The following is a 12,405-nucleotide window of genomic DNA, read 5'->3' on the forward strand; positions in this document are numbered from 1 at the left end:
TATATATATATATATATACCTGTCTATCAAGTCTCTCATAAAACACTAAATACCTTTCACAGAAGTACATAATGATCTATAGACTCCAATTTAGACTCAAAACAAGGGCCATGTTTCTTCACATCTATTTAGTTCAAAATATCTGCCTTAAGTATAAAACTGGAAAATAATATTTGTCAAATAAATGGAGTCATTTCAATGTTGAATTGATGAATGAGTGAATGGTCATCTTTTAACATACAAGCATTAGGGGAAATGTACCAATCATGATGATGCCTGTTTTAGTGTAAAGAGTATTTTATATCTGCACCAAAAAATAAGGTAGAAAATATTTCCCTGATTTTTTCCTTAGGAGTTCAGGTTTTTCTACCATTCCCGAGTCAGTGACTTTGATACAGTAACACTTATTCCTCAAATACCTAAAATTATAGGGTCAAATGAAGATGCGAAGTACAATTTTCAACCCCAAAGACCACTTAAAAGGACAATTAAACAAGTGCCTAGCGTTCCTAAATGCGCTGAAAATCATAAAAATCAATTTTTCTACAAATCCTTCCATGAAGCCATTTATCAGCCTCTTCATGCATCAATTTATGCAATATTTATAAAATAGCACCCAGGAGCTTATGTCTCTTATTTTTCCAGATACATTAAGCTTCAAGGAGTTTACAAATTTCACAAACACCATATGGAGTCCACAAAGGAATAATAATTGCTTTATCTTTTAAGTTATTTGTGAACACATAATCCATTTTTATTATATCAGTTGCCTGCCTAGGAAATTATGCTTCCTCTTCTGCCTATTCTGGCCTTAAAAGCCTTTCATAATTTAATCCCACCTGATCTGTTCAACATCAGATTCTATTACCCACCTGCTTTCACCCTATGTCTTCCACCTGTCTCATAAAAATATTTACTCTTTTTCTTATTCACCATTTGTTTTCATTAACTCTGTGTCCTCTGCATGTACTGTTTCTCCTACCCAGAATCCTTCTCTTATTGACAAAACCTACATATCCTTCCAGAACAGCTCAACTGTAGATGCCTTCCAACTGTTCCAGGCAGAAATAGCCATTCTTTCCACTCATCCTTCTGTCTACCCACCCCGTTCACTTGTTTATTACTTATTGAGTGAAGATATTGGGCATCTACTGAATACTCAAAAATAAGCTATTCCTGTCTGGTTAATTTGGCATGAAAACATAAGCCAAATACTATGGAATCAAGAAGTATATCATAGAAGAAGGACAACTGAACCAGACTGGGAAGAGACCAGTTTGGAAAGTATTTCTAAGAGGTGACTGGTGCTAAGAAACATATAATGTTACGTTCATGCAGAACAAGGAATATGCAGGCAAGTGCATGAGAGATAGAAAGGAGAGAAGGGGAGGTGTTCTGGGCCTAAGGTCCAGTCAGTGGAAAACTGGAGCACCTCTAGGAAAGGTAAATCAATATGGCAGGAAGAAAAAACTGCTGATTGGGCCATTTTTGTCATACATACTTCTGTAGAGCACTTACAACTTCATGTCATCAATAAGTAATATGGATCTAAGGTGACTGAATTAGCTAATAGGGACCAGAGTTTCCTCTATCTCTTATAATCTGTCACACATAGCATTTCAATCTGGAAACATTTAGGGTTCAGCATTGTCAAAGAAGGAACTTGGGAAAAGCAATTTCCATCACTCTTGCCTGATCATCATGTGGTTCAGACCATGCCTTGGCCAGTGGTATCAATAAAGCACTTTATTCTGAAAGTCCAAAGAACACTGTGTAAGATTTCAGCCTCTGTACAAAATTTGCGTCAGACATTGAACCATCGACATTATGTGGTTCCTCTTCCAAGTGAGGAGAAGTGAGTGAGTCATCACCTGAATGTTAAGTGGAACAAGGTGAAACAAGTGGAAAATCAAGAACTGGGACACAGAATGTGTGTTCAAATTTAAAATAGAATGCTGTTGTAATTCATGCTCACAGAATTCCTTGTCAGTTTTACATAGTGGCTCTTGACACATATTTTCATTTATACCTTAAAATAAGAACTAATTATCATAGTAACCAGTTAATTTAGAGTTAATATGGTGATTAGACAATTTGATATCAAATGGCCCCAGAGTTGGGGAGGAGCTGTGTGTTTGTGGTACAGTTCCACCTTAATAAACCTTTCCACTGAAATTTTCTCTTTTCCTGACCTTATCAAACTATCCAGGCCTTATTGTTGGTAGCTGGTCTTTTCAAAGTGGATTTATGTTGTTGGCCACATTTTGCTGCTTTGGAATCAGAAGGTGTATGGTAGATAATGCATTTTAAATTTGTTCAGGCATGAAATGACAATCTACAGAAACTATGAAGAACTACTCATCCAATAAAACACTCTCTTTCAGGAGACATTTCAAAATAGAAACTACATTATTCTAAGGTTTGTCTGTATGTGCCTAGGGAGCTGTGTAAGAATAACTTAAATATAATATTTGATGGACTTTAGCCATGAGAAGGAATCATAGTTATCAGTGTATCCATAATCAGCAGTCACAGTGTCCTATAGGTTCTTCGCTGCTGACACGGGAAAGACGATTGCACAAACAAAATCTCCATTCAGATCTGGTAATTGTTATCTGACTAGTGTTTTTAAAACATGATTTAAAATATTTACACAAATAGCATGGACTATAACACCATTACTAATAATAATTAATAATCTAATGCTCATTTCAGTAAATGCCAGGAAGCTGGCTTGACATTGTATGTATATCATCTCACTTAATTATAACCATTCCATCTAGTAGTCATTGGTAGTATAGATAGGAAAACTGAGACTTAAAATTGTAAGTTTCTTTCTCAAGTTTACACAGCTAATAAATAGAAGAGCAGAATTTGTACTAAAGCAATCAAACTAGGCTTGTAAACTAAGCTTCCAGTCCATCAACAATTGCCACGTTTGTAAAAGCCTGTATCATAGTTACAATGCAGATTTGGAGACGGCACATTGAAGATAATAGTATAAATTTTTTTTTTAAAGTAAAAGCTAGAAGTTAGACTGTCTTGCAATTAACCACTACAAAAACTATATAATAGGAGCAGATAGGCACAAAGTTAGATTAGACACTGACTCCATGGCCAGGAAGACATAAACACTGGTGGTTTAAAACAGCTATGTGTCAGAAAAAGTTTTAATCAGTGGAAGCCAGGAAAACAAGGGGCCTGAGAAAGCCTTAGCTGTGACTTTATATCAGAGTAGAGAGGGCAACTTAGCCCATCCTATGTTTAACCCAGTTCTGTGGAAATGATTGCACATGCCCCTTTTTCAAATACATGGTCACCAAGTCAATATCTTCTTATTTTGTCTGAAAAGAAAATTTGCATTAACAAGAATACACAGGTTTCTAGCACCCTTGGCCAATACTGTTTTTTTAACTGAAAATTAATAAATTCTGCTCTGATTTATGTGCCAATAGCACAAGCTATGAGGATGTGCATTTGCATGCTGAAGGATGAGTTGACTCTCCATGTGCTAACCAAATCAGAACTCCAAGCCTGCAAGTCAGGGCCACTCCATGGTGCACAGTGGGATGACCTCCTTGAAGCCAAATTCAGTAACTCTTTTGGAGGAGGAGGATGTCAGTCCCTGGCAACTCCAAGAGCTCCTTTTGTGCCTCCCACTGAAAACTCCTAAAACTCAATCAAATGAAATTGGAACTTTTATTCCAACACACCAGAATAGATACTTTGAAGGTCAATAATTTCCCCCCATTACCTTCCTATTATCCTTCTGGAATTTGAGACTTGACACTCTTCAAATAAAATGTCATTTTGGTCAGGTACAAGAAACACACGGACTGGATGTCAGAAAATCAAAGAGCACTGGCTCTGTTGGAGATTTCAACAAGATGGTCAATGCTGGCCACAACAATCCTTCCAGAGGGCTGAACCTGAAGGCCAGGACCAGGGAGAGGTAAAAGGATGAAAAGCACAGCAGGATTTTTAACAACATGCTCAGTGGGATCTCCTTAACAGATGGGCATGTTCCTAGTTCTCAGTCCAGACAGACACACCAGACATCACTCACTTTTAAAGAAAGATTTTACACAAAATGAATTCACATTGCTCTGAACATGTTAAACACAAAATAATGCTGGGTACTCTTCATTTTTCAAGAACTTCGGCTTTCAAGAAATATTTGCCACACTTCTCTGAAATTTTAAGGATGCATTCCATTTGACTGTGACCAACAAAATAAGAATATATATTTTATTCGTTACTGGGATTTATCAGTTTTAGTCTTATCATAGTCTTCTTACAGGAGAGAAAAAAATATTAGAGTCACAAACAGTTGGTGTGAACAGTCACTAGACTGTCACATTGAAATGCTTGGACACTAGTAATTATACCCAATATCTTGGTTTCATTTTGGTGAAACTTCTTTGTTGGTGGGCCTTGTTGTAGGGGTTCTGTGTTAGGGATTGGGGTCTCTGATAAACTCTGTGATTGTGGCATGCTTGGTGGCTAGGAAATTTCTGGGTAAAAGACACAGGATGCCTGGCCGCTCTAGTAATGTTCTTCACAAGGAAGTTCTGTATTAAGAGTTTTATCCATTTTTACCTTGATCTTAGGCACATAACTCCTGGGAATAAAGGTTCTTGAGTGCTAGATAACTACAACGTTTCACCAAGCTCTGGTGCCCCTGGATACTGTATACTGTAACTGTGGAATGTAACTGCAGAATAAGCAACCTTATTGATACTCTAAACAATAAGGTAGTTATGGTACTAATGACCTAATATAACCTATTAGTATAAATAAACATGGCCGCTTGGGAAGCAACCACTTCCTTTCCTTCCTCTGCACCTTGTCTCTGTGTCCCCCTTCTTTATTTTCCTTACACCCTCTCACATTTTTCAAGGTATTCTCATATAGAAAAATAAACTTGCATAACATCCAAAGGTTTCGAGCAGTTTGACTACCTCAGCTCTACATGATGTGATGCTTCATTATTTCCCATGAGAAATTAATATAGATAATTTGGCTCATTATCCTGTGAGGTAATGAAAATTCCTTTGGGCAGAGTACAGCAGCAGAAAGAAGCATACATGCCAAATTATGGAGATGGTCCTCTTTCATGTAACTCTACCAAATTTTATAAGAAATAGGTTTTTGAGATCATTACCCAAGCAATTACCATATTTCATACATCCAGAGTAGAAAGTATGGTTCTGAAAAGTGAAGCAAATAGTTGATACAGAGAGTCATGTAGGTCAGAGTCTGATAGAATCAAAATAATGTTGCCCAAATACAATACATATTGATGGTGGTGGTAGTAGTCCTTTGTTTAATTTTTTTTTATTAATACTTGTTTCTATGACACTGAAAAAGCAGTAATTTAATACCTTATCATGTACTTAACACCATGAAGAAAAGAAAAAATGAAATCTACTGCCTTGCTATTATATTGCTGTACTCAGTGGCAGAGATAAGAGGAGCACAAACTAAATGTTCTCTGTAAGCAAAAGAGTTACATATAAAAAAAATTGAAGAAAAAGCCCAGTGGAAAGTATGCACTTTGTTGAGACTCTTTCTGCATTGTTTTTAATCTTTTCCCACATCTATGGCATCTCCTACAAGAAGGGACAAAAAAACTTTGAATCTTTTTATTTTTCTCTCCTGATATTTTGTAATAATTAGCAGTAACTCCTCTAATGCTTTATGCAAACCTACACTGTAGCACTTTAACATTATAATTATTTGCTTCAGTGCCTGTCTCTCCCAATAGACCATCTAAGTAGGGGTAGGCGCGGGGGATAAGACTGTCTTAATCATCTTTTCATATCCAGTTTCAGTTCCTGATATGTACCAAATGTTCACTAAGGTTTTTTTATACAACAAGATGACAGGTTGAAAACTCAATTGTCTACAGGAGGGCCCAGAAAGTAACATCACCAGCTATGTGAAGATGAGGAGTAAGGTGACTGTCTCTCTGAGGAGCCCATGACCCATCTAACTAGCACCAATCTGGAACTGTGCCAAAAACTACCAGCTTGCCCTCACATACTTACTTTTCCAGAGAAACCAGATTATTGAGTAGTAATGTGATATTTTCTACATTTAAAAATATGGTGCAAATCAAACATCATATATCCACTAGCCAGATTCTGCCCACTGGCCATCAGTTTGCAATGCATACTTGGGATCAGCTCATTCTAATACTGACACATTTTTTTTTATAATCTTAACTTAAGGAACTATTCCAATGGTTACCAATAAGGTTTTACATCACTAGAAAGCATCTTCCTCAAATGACTGTAATCATAAACATAGACTTAAATTATGCCATCCACCTACCATCCAGTTGGGTCAAAGTTCCATTCCATCCCATTCAAATCTTCAGCTGTCTCTGGGTAAACGGTTCACTCATTTATGGGAATTCTCTTCATCTAATGGACTTATTTTTGTAAGGAGCTAGAAGACTTAGCTATTAACACCACAGTATGAGGTAAAGACTAAATTTGTATAGGACTTGAAGGGCACAGCAGTTTATATTTTTAACCAACACTCATTTAGACAGTAGAATATATGGGATGGATAATATATTTTTATATTTCATTTTTAATATACACAAATATATTTTAACTACCAATTTAATAATTCACTCCACAAACAGTTAATCATTACATATTATGTTTTGGACTCTGTGCCAGAAATTAAACAAACAATGATTAAAAAGAAAAAAAACCTTGTCTCAACCCTCAAAGCTTATACTGGAGAACAGTGGTTCTTGAAGTTTGGCTCCCATTTCAGAAGCATCAGCATCATCTACGGAGAACTGTTAGAAATGCAAATTCTTTCCAAGTGTTGTGGAGCCTATGGTCCCAGCTACTGGGGAGATTCAGGAGAGACCATCACTGCAGCCCAGGAGTTCAATCCTTGGCCCCCATCTCAGAATCTCGGATCCACCGAATCTGAAAATCAGGGGGGAGCCCAGTAATTTGTGTTTTCATGAGCCCTTTCACTGATTCTGATACAAGTTCATGTCTGAGAAGCATCCTTCTAGAGGACACACCCAGAGAACATAATAAAATAAATAGCCTAGCGTGATGGTGCACACCTGTAATCCCAGCAACTCAGGAGGCTGAGGTAGGAGGATTGCAGGTTCCCAGGTCAATCTCAAGATTTAGTAAAAACCCTGTCTCAAAATAAAAAATAAAAAGGGATGGGGATGTTGCTTAGTGGTTAAGTACACCTGGGTTCAATCCCAGTTCTACACACAAAAATAAAATCAAAATAAAAAAATAAACTAGTATACTCTCCCAGGGTTGTCATAACAAATTACCACAAACTATATGGCTTAAGAAAATTATTTTCCTAATGTTTTACAGTCCATAGTCAGAAATTAAAGTGTGTGTCAGCAGGGCCACCCTCTCTCCAAAGGCTCTAGGGAAAAATCCTTCCTTACCAATTCCAGCATTCCTTGGCTCATGGGAGCATAACTCCTATCTTTGACTCTATCTTTATGAGGTATTCTCCCTTATTTTTCTTTGGGTCCTCTCTTCGTCTTTTGAGGATACCAGTCATTGGATTTGGGACTCACACTAAATCCAGCATGATGTTATCCCTAGGTCATTAATTAATTACATCTGCAAAGACCCTATTTCCAAACAAGTTTATATTCTGACATTGGTGGTAGACAAGAATTTTAAGGAGAGGCAAGCACTCTACCGCTAAGCCACAATCCCAGCCCCGAAATGCTGTATATTTTATATAAATATATAGAAAACTATATACATGTATATTGATGCAAATGTTCCATAAATTTTGCTTTTTAAGAAACTCATGTGTTTGTTCCATCCTTATGCATATGGGAATGTGATAATGTATTTGCATTTCTTTAGTCGTTAATAAAAAACAGATATTGTTGCTTTGAACCCACTGTATATATTTTTTCTCATGGCTAATGCAATATGACTTCATCACTTATTAGTTATTAAATGAGGCATTTATATGTCAATCAGAAGTGAATTTGGGTGTGATACATACATGGTTTCTTTATAAGAACTTGGTTTGGTTTCCTTCCGTGAGGGTTAGTTTGTGTGTGTGAGTGTATTTATAATTGGTATCTCCAGGGCCTAGGATGGTTCTCAACTAGTCCATTTCTCACATTACCTCAGCTGAGAAGAGGCAGCTGTAGGTATAAAAGAATATGCCCTAATTTCAATGGATCTCTTGGTCACATCGCTAAGGGAAACCTCCCAGGACTGTTGACAGTTACCCTGTAAGGTGCCCTTTCAGAAAAGCCATCATCCATCAGCAGGGTGGGACAGCCACATAACACAGACAACACAGAAAATTCAGATTCTGGCTCTTCTAGAATCTGCTTACATTCACTATTACCAAGTTTATCAGTTTCTCTACAAAGTATTCCAATCACTACTCAGGCTTTTGTTGCTAATGAGTTTTCAAAGATCTGAAATAGATAAAAGAATTGAATTTTCATGTATATGCCCTTCTATCCAGTCTCCCTCCTTTTATTTGCCAGGAGGACAATAACTCTAAAATAAAAACAAAACATTTACTTTAAAAGAGAAACCTGGATTAATCAACCGTGAATTTTATGATCAGATACAACTATCATTTAATATGTTTTGATTCTACAACTTCACAGTCATTCTGAAAAGACTCACCTCAAACATGTTTGGAGACAGTCAGAATAAGAGAGCCTGCAAATCCCTTATGCATATATTTTTATATACACTCATTACAAACTTACTGTGGCCGTGAGGCAGAATAGTGGGATGTACAAGGTTTATCATTTTTGCCCTCAAGGTTACCACTCTGCCAGAAGAGGCAGCTGGCAGAGTGATTATGCAATTATAAATACGGGCTGATATACAAAAGGCTACTGAAGACAGGGAGGAGCAGAGTAGCTTGCTGGGCAACAGAGAAGGTTTCCTACTTGTGCAGCAAAGACAATCACTCCAGTTTCAGAGTTAAAAATTGTTTACCTTACATTTTAGGTAAACTAACATTGCTCTTAATAGGCTTAGATTTCTATTTTCTCTTTTAAATTGTATTTCATTCAAGTCCTCAGGATTTAATATTAGAAACAATAATGTCATCTTTTTAGACTAGTGAGAAGTGACTGGTGATGGGAATAATCTAATTAGACAAGCAAAGTGCTCTAAAGCCACTTAATGATTTAATGTAGGAGCCATCAGTCCTAGAAACCTTAATCATCAACAAAAAATTACTGCCTTGCTTCACACTTTATAATAAAAACCACGAGTCATTAAAATAAGGTTAAATTATGTTCATTATGCTTTATTTAATGAAGGAGAGAAACACATTACATATTTTCAAAATGTTTCTGTGAAATTAGTTATTTTTAATGCTACCTAAATAGGTAAAACCTTCAAAATTTCATTCATCAAATATATTATGTTCTCATAATGTTAGGAAAGCAAATATTACCATACTAAAAAGAAATCATCACATTACATTTGAATAGAGTTATTAGTGGTCTCCAGAGTTGTTTCTCTCTCTCTTCTATCTCTGTCTCTCTCTGTCTCCCTCATTTCTCACAACAATCCCATTAGACAGACATGGTTCCCATTATGCCAATGAAAGCAAGAAGCCACCTATTCTTAGTCATATCAACAGCTTAGTTTTTTTTACTTCCATAAATGTTTTTCCACTTATCCATCTTTTTATTCACTGCACTCATCTATGAACATTAATAGGACCCAGCATCATGAAATAAAAAGCCAGAAAATTTAAAAATAAATGTTTATCTATATTCATAGTATAACATGATTCCCAAATCCTCTGCAATTGGATCTTATAGTAATAAGTGAATCCTAGAGGATTTTAAATTACCATATAAGGAAATATGATCTATCATTGAATGACATATGAGAATACCTCAGGCGTCTGGAGCAATGGATTAAACATGTACCAAAACCAACAGTGACAGAGGCACAAAAAATGGGTAGAGTTTCAGTATCTCATGTGTGTTCCTCAGACAATTAGCCATGATTTCAACAACTTTGGAGTGTTGTTAGTCACTGAGTTCAGTAGGTGAACTACAAAACAAAACCTAAAACCAACCAAAGTGAATGCATCCTATAAACAGATGAATGGACTAACTATGCTTCTTTTTTCCTTGGGCTGTTTTAATATTATATAGGTTTGTGCTCTTCTTGAAATTGTCCACTTAACAATTCAGAAAGAAGAGGACAGCCTTCACAGTTTAATAAACAAAAGATCATGGGATACAAAGTTTAGAAGGAATGATTACCCCAGGTCTTCAGCAACATAAGGTTTCTCTATCAGGAACCCATGTGTACTGGAAGCTGCTTGTTCCTGTAGCTTATACAGTCAGTTCTGTGTTGTCAAGGCACTTGTTGGTCTTGTCTTCTGTTTTCTAATATTGCCAAGTTATTATAATTTTTTTTTAAAAAGCACATATGGGGGCTGGGGCTGGGCTCAATATTAGAGCCCTGCCTCCCACATGTGAGGCACTAGGTTCGATCCTCAGCACCACATAAAAATTTTAAAAAATAAAGATGTTGTGTCCACTGAAAACTAAAAAATAAATATTAAAAATTCTCTCTCTCTAATAAATAAATAAATAAATAAATAAATAAATAAATAAAATATTGTGTCCATCTACAACTAAAAAAAATCTATTTTTTTAAAAAGAAGCCCATATGACAATCTAGATTCCAGAGTATTTCTTGGTATTGCTGGTTGTGCTTTTGTGTAAGTAAACATACTGATTTTGATAAGAAAAATGCAAAACTAGTAAAATCATAAAATAAAACATAGGTATTATGTTCATGATTTGAGATAATTACATTTACTGGTATAAAAAAAAATGTACTGTCTTAAATTCAAATACCAAACAGGAAGAGGATGGCAAAGAATAGTATATTCTTTGAATTTGTGCTTTAAAAAAAAAACTATGTGACTAATGTTAAGGGACAACCTACAGGTTAAGGGCATGGAGACAGCAGGTTAGCCTTGCATTAGAAAAACTTATTCAGGGTTTGAACTAATAACACAGGGACAAAGCAAATCTGGTTCTGTGTCTAAATTCAGCCTTAGTTTTAATAGGTTAGTTGATTTGCTGGTGACTTTAAAAACCTTACATCATTGCCATCATCAAACATTGAGAAATGAGTCACCTATTTCTGTCAAGCAGAAAGAGGACAGAATCAACAGGGAAGAAAATTTTATTTTCAGACTTCAGATGTAATACAATAAACAGGGAGCTTATTTACCAGGAAACATTTGGGTTTTTTTTTCCAGAATTTTTAGTGTCCCCTAATATACTCTGAATATATAATGTCTCCCAAAGGTCCATATGTTAAAGCCTGGATTGCCAGGGTGGTGCTATTGGGAACTGGCAGAACCTTCATAAGGTGGGACCAAGTGGAAGGAAGTTAAGTCACAGAGACAATGCATATGAAGAAAATTGTGAGAGCCCAATCCCATCCTATGCCTCCCTTAGCTTTCTGGCTACCATAAGGTAAGGCAGCTTACTTACTTATAATGTACTGCCTTCCCATGAGCTCAAAGCAACAGGGCCAATTGACCATGTACTAACACTTCAGAAAATGTGATTCAAAATTAACCTTTCCTTTCCTAAAATAATATATTTATCTCAAGTATTACAGTAACAGAAAGTTGAGCAACACAGTCCCTTAAATAACATGAAAGGCAAGCAATTTTAAGGATCTATATTGCCATCAGGTCTCTTTTCCCTGAAACTTTTGCCATAAAAAGGAGCCAAGGAACTTGTTTGGCATAACGAGGTGCTCCCAGGAAGGAAAACATAGATTGTCTGTCACAAGTTTTTCCTTTAGTGATTATTAGACCATTTTGGTATCTGAAATACAACTTCCATGTTATTTTCTTTATAACAATCATGCAGGATGAATATTGTCATCCTAATTTTTCAGATGCATAAACTAAGGCCCAGAGGTTTTATAACACTTGCCCAAGTCCCTCATTCATAAAGTGATGATCTAGGATTTGTGCTTCAGTCTTTGACCTTCCTCCCTGGCCTTTAGGTTAGGTCTTTTCTTCCAGGGACATTTGATAGTCTCATTACTTGAACCTTTCTTTCTTTTCCTATACAAATGAAGAAGCTTGCCTCATGAGATCATGGGGTTGATACGAACATTAAGTACAATGTATATAAATATAATTTATGAATTTTACAGACAAATGTTTTTATTTTAACTTCTATAAAAAGTATCATTGATTGGTCTAAGAGAATAGTGGTTCTTTGGGTTTAGATTAGCTATTTTTATGGTAATATGAATATTACCAACCTTTGTTTCCTGTCCCCTACCTCCAAACACTGCCCTCTCCAATCTGGAGAATCCTGAAGATTTATAGTGAAACATGCAG

The 12,405-nt window shown here is 36.0% G+C and overlaps 1 protein-coding gene across 4 annotated transcripts in view; it reads right to left on the minus strand.

Moving 5' to 3' along the window:
- Positions 1–12,405, minus strand: part of Rgs7 (regulator of G protein signaling 7) — a 460,451-nt gene that overhangs the window by 290,491 nt on the left and 157,555 nt on the right. The gene's annotated exons all lie outside the window — the stretch shown is intronic.

Source organism: Marmota marmota, unplaced genomic scaffold (assembly GCF_001458135.2).
Source record: "Marmota marmota marmota unplaced genomic scaffold, marMar, whole genome shotgun sequence".
Taxonomy (NCBI): domain Eukaryota; kingdom Metazoa; phylum Chordata; class Mammalia; order Rodentia; family Sciuridae; genus Marmota; species Marmota marmota.